The sequence below is a fragment of the Anolis carolinensis genome, unplaced genomic scaffold, assembly GCF_035594765.1.
Source record: "Anolis carolinensis isolate JA03-04 unplaced genomic scaffold, rAnoCar3.1.pri scaffold_7, whole genome shotgun sequence".
In the NCBI taxonomy this organism is placed as follows: domain Eukaryota; kingdom Metazoa; phylum Chordata; class Lepidosauria; order Squamata; family Dactyloidae; genus Anolis; species Anolis carolinensis.
Window position 1 is genome coordinate 4,701,600 of NW_026943818.1, and position 5,477 is coordinate 4,707,076.

Here is a 5,477-nt window from a genome sequence, read left to right on the forward strand (position 1 = left end):
ATAATAATAATAATAATAATACACTTGGGAAGTGTCCGACGTGTAATCCAATACAACAGCCAGCAGAGTGTCTGCTGTGGACCCATCTTGTTGTGTTTCAAAGAATAATAATAATAATAATAATAATAATAATAATAATAATAATAAAGTGTCCGACGTATGATCCAATACAACAGCCAGCAGAGTGTCTGCTGTGGACTCATCTTGTGTTAATAATAATAATAATAATAATAATAATAATAATAATAATAATAATAATAATACAGTAGAGTCTCACTTATCCAATGCTCGCTTATCCAACGTTCTGGATTATCCAACGCATTTTTGTAGTCAATGTTTTCAATATATCGTGATATTTTGGTGCTAAATTCATAAATATAGTAATTACTACATAGCATTACTGCGTATTGAACTACTTTTTCTGTCCAATTTGTTGTATAACATGATGTTTTGGTGCTTAATTTGTAAAATCATAACCTAATTTGATGTTTAATAGGCTTTTCCTTAATGCCTCCTTATTATCCAACATATTCGCTTATCCAACGTTCTGCTGGATAAGTGAGACTGTACTGTAATACACTATTATAATTGTATAATAATAATAATAATATATTATTATTATTATTATTATTATTATTATTATTATTATTATTATATTTCTACTTATAGATAAATCTCACTTCTTGGCCCTCAAACAGTGACAAAATCCCCTTTTTAATACAACATTCCTGATCATTTTTTGTTGGCCACTGGACTCAGAAACTCGCCGTTCTGTCAATCTCTCATCTGTTTATTAATTTATCCGCCTATCTGTCACCTAGCTATCTTAAGGACCTTTCATTCCATTTGACGAACGGCTTCCTCCATCCAGGATATTACTTGGCGGAGTCAGAGAAGGCGTCTGTCACGCTTCTGTATCCGAGTGAGACGCCTCGATTGGATCAAGTTCCTTCCTCTCCATGGATACACACGTCCAATCCTTGTATCTGTCATGGTACATCCAGATCCGTGCAGCGTGGATTTACATAACAAAGGTGAAGAACAAATTGATTGGTTACGGTGATTCATGCTTCACAGCGGAGGGGGCTCACAGGAAAGACAGCGCACAAGGGTGCCCGAGAAGGGACAGATAGGAAGGAGGAGGGATGTGGATTTATGACAACCTATTCCCTCTAGGAACCGTGATCGGCTTTGTTTGGTCGCTCAGGTATGTTAATCCAGGATGAGCTTAGTGGTATCAGTGGAGGAACCACAGTAGCCCAAGCGCACGCCCTCCAACATCCTCATCCTTCCCAGCTGGGTTCAGGACTCTCTGCCAAAGGAAGGGGTAGGAAAGGGTTAAGGGAGAGGCAGTTGGCAGTGTCATGCAAATTAAGGAATCCTGGGATGTCCATAGGGCTGAGGCGCCTGTTAGGACACACAGGGGGCGGAGCTAGAGGAGTGGGCTTGGCTTCTTCCCAAGAGCCCGAGACAGGGCTGAGAATCTATACCTCTCCTGAGGTGCTTGTTGGGACACAGAGGGCGGAGCTACGGAAGGGGGCGAGGCCTCCTTCCAAGAGCCCGAGACAGGGCTGAGCCTCTATATCTCTCCTGAGAGGCCTTTTAGGACTAAAGGGCGGAGCTAGGGGTGGGGCCTCTTCCCAAGAGCCCGAGACAGGGCTGAGCCTCTATACCTCTCCTGAGGCGGTTGTTGGGACACAGAGGGCGGAGCTAGGGAAGGGGGCGGGATCTTCTTCCAAGAGCCTGAGACAGGGCTGAGCTTCTATATCTCTCCTGAGAGGCCTTTTAAGACTAAAAGGCGGAGCTAGGGGCGGGGCCTCTTCCCAAGAGCCCGAGACAGGGCTGAGCCTCTATACCTCTCCTGAGGCGCTTGTTGGAACAAAGAGGGCAGAGCTAGGTAAGGGGGCAGGGCATCCTTCCAAGAGCCTGAGACAGGGCTGAGCCTCTATACCTCTCCTGAGAGGCCTTTTAGGACCAAAGGGCAGAGCTAGGGGCAGGGCCTTTTCTCAAGAGTGTGAGACAGAGCTGAGCCACTATACCTCCCCTGAGGCGCTTGTTAGAACACAGGGGCAAGGTATAGAGGTTCAGCCCCGTCAAGCAAGAGGCCCCGCCCACTGTGTCCTGGCAGGCACCGCAGGACAGAGATAGAAGCTCAGCCCTGCCTCAGTGCTCGTAACCCCACCCATCCCAGTCCTGGCCACCCATTGGTGGCCCCGCCCACATCCCCCTCCCCCTCCCAGCCCTACATCTTGGAATAGGGGAGAGGCTCAGCCCCGCCCTCTTGAGCAAGAGCCACGCCCACCCCTCTAAGCCACGCCCCCCCTTTCCAGCGGGCACTGAGTCATATTTTTTTCTGGAAAGGGGGCGGCAAGCCAAATAAGTTTGGGAACCACAGGTGTAAGTGGATACCTTTCCCACGTACACTTTCATTTTTATTATGTGCATAGATTTGATTGGCTGTTATAAGGAAGAGGGAGAGGTTGCTTTGTGCTGCCCTGGAGACTAGGGTCCAAATTACAGGAAAGGAGATTCCAACTGAACATTAAGAAGAACTTCCTGACTGTAAGAGCTGTTGAACAGTGGAACCTTCTGCCTCAGAGTCCTTCCTTGGAGGCTTTTAAACAGAGGCTGGATGGCCATCTGTTGGATATGTTTTTATTGTGTTTTCCTGCGTGTCAGGGAGTTGGTCTAGAGGACCAAAGGGGCTTCGCTCCAATGGTTCATTAAGGAGACAGTCTTCACTCACTTAAGAAAAAAATGACAATTTAACATTTTTTCCAGCTTCAGCTCAATTCTGGGGAGCTGCTGCTTCATCGATCAATTGTGACACCGAGTCCTGGATGGAGTACTTCCTCATTCCTTTCCGCACGCTACTGGAAGTTTCTATGGTGTCATAAATTAGTTGAAGAAGGAAGGAAGGAGGAAAGGAAAGAATAAAGAAGGAAAGGAAGGAACGAAGGAACGAAGGAAGGAGGAAAGGAAGTGGATTTTATACAGTTCAATGCAGATTTTATACAGCCAGCGTCACCCAACCTGAAGGTCAAACTAAAAGATTTGTCAGGGAGAAAAAAAGCCAGGTGGAGAAAATAAAATCCATGGAGACAAACTTGCTGAGAGACAATTTTGCAGGGCACCTACTAGGAGAGACAGCCAAGAGCACAGAGAGGATATTGAATTTTCACGAGAAAAAACTAAAATAAACTGCATTGGATAGGAAATAAATTTGCAGTCTCTCACGGGACAAATCTTCAGGGCACATCTCCCAGTTGCACCTGAGCAGCCAGCTTTTCGGTGAAAGTCACTCTGACTTTCCTTCTGGGTGCCGAGGAAGCTTGCCGTTGATGGATTCCAAATGACAGCTACCTAGAAGGAAAGACAAGAGGGAAGGGCTGTTGGAATATATTCCTGTGAGTCAGAACGCAAGTTGTGAAATCCAAAACCAAAAGCACAAAACAACTGAAAAGTGTCTTCTGAACTATAGTGAGCCCTTATCTGCAGTCCAGCTTGGGTGGGCATCTATGTAGAGGTAGTATTTGGAAATCTATACATATAATAAAAGTCAGTGTTTGTATGCGGGTATGTATGCATGCGGGTATGTGGCAGCTTTCTGATTGGCCACCACTTCCACAGGCCACTGAGACCACCAGAAATGACGGATCTGGCCCAAACTTGACACATTTAACCCCCATGAGGCACTTTATGGCCTGGTGCCATTTGGAGGAGAATGGACCACAGATGATGGGATTTGCAGTACTTTCAAACACTTTAACTCCCACAGACAACTGCAATGCCCACCAATGATGGAAATGGACCAAACTTGGCACACAGAACCCCTATGGCCCCCTTTATGTTTTGATGTATATTGGGCCAGGATGGACCAAGGATGATGGAATTTGCAGTGCCTTCCCTCACTTCTTCAGACCACAGCAACTGCCACAAATTACAGAACTGAACCAAACCAGGCACACATATCCCAAATGACACACTTCACATGTGGCAGCAGTTTCACGGAGGATGGACCAAGGATTATGGGATTTGCAGTACCTTCATCCAATTCACTTCCCACAAACCACTGTGATCCCCATGAATGACAAAACTGTATCAAACGTGACACGCAGGTGCAGGGTAGCCCACTTTACATCCTGGTGCAGTTTGGGGGAGGAGGGACCGTGGATGATGGGACTTGCACTATCTTCACTCACTTCCTGGGACTACTGTGACCCCCACCAATGACTGATCCAAGACCAAACTTGGCACATAGAACCACCATGGCCCACTCTACATCTTGGTGAGATTTGAAAGAGCTTGGACCTTGGATGATGGGACTTGCAGTATGACCACTGTCACCCCCATCAATGTCTCATCAAGACCAAACTTGACACAGACAACACCCAGGACTCAGTCTACACCCAGGTGCAGTTTGGAGGACGATAGACCATGCACGATAGGACTTCCAATACCTTCACTCACTTCCTGAGAGCACCGCGACCCGCACAAATGACTGATCAAGACCAAACATGGTACATCGAGCCCCCATGACCTATTCTACATACTGGCTCTGTTTGGAGAGGGATGGACACTGGACGATGGGACTTGCATATGGGAGTTGGAGCTCACCCGCACCCACTGAACCCACCTAACATTGGATATAGGCTACACTTGGAACACAGGCAAACAATGCCTTTCTCAAATGACCCGGGCACCGCCGGGTCCCCAAGCTAGTCTATAATAAAAGTGAAAATATTATATGTGTGTGTGGCTGGGGTGTCGACAGACAAGCTTCTGCCTCAACTAACAGCTCTAGCTCCCACTATTCAGGAGACACCAATGGCCCTCCCACCAATGACATTGTAGGTTATAGCGAGCACAGTAAACATGTCCAGCATTCCTGCCAATGTCCTCCACACACACCATACTGCCCCCCACCCAAGTGAAGGCTTTCCCGCAGGGTCAATTTCATCCTAGATGTTCTGTTTCTCCTCCAGAATGGACATCCAGGGTTCCTTAATTTGCATAACTCCTCCCATTAACCCTTTCCTATGACACCCAAGTGAAGGCTTTCAGACGGGGACAAATTCATCCTAGATTTTATATGTTTCCTCCACCACAGCCATCCCAGTGTTTCTTAGTGGAAATTACACGATCCCGCCCACTGCCTCTCCCATAACCCTTTCCTACTCTTTTCTATGGCACACAGCAAATAGGTTAAAATTGATCCGCAACTGAACATACTGGAAGGGTTTGGGGGGCTGACTCATGACTCAACATTCATCCTAGATTTTATATGTTTCCTCCACCACAGACATCCCAGTGTTTCTCAGTCTCTCAATTGGTTTGGGAATTGCATGATCCCACCCACTGCCTCTCCCATAACCCTTTCCTAATCTTTTCTATGGCGCACAGCAAACAGAGCAGCTGAACATACTGGAAGGGTTTGAGGGGCTGACTTGACTCAACATTCATTCTAGATTTTATAT

General features: G+C 46.6%; 1 long non-coding RNA gene across 1 annotated transcript; it reads left to right on the forward strand.

Annotated features, from left to right (window-relative positions):
- The first annotated feature begins 688 nt into the window (after nucleotides 1–688).
- LOC134293268 (uncharacterized) lies at nucleotides 689–3,571 on the forward strand. The gene is made up of 2 exons (XR_010000284.1): nucleotides 689–1,034; nucleotides 2,782–3,571. It is a non-coding gene; the product is annotated as an uncharacterized LOC134293268 (long non-coding RNA).
- Nucleotides 3,572–5,477: the final 1,906 nt, after the last annotated feature.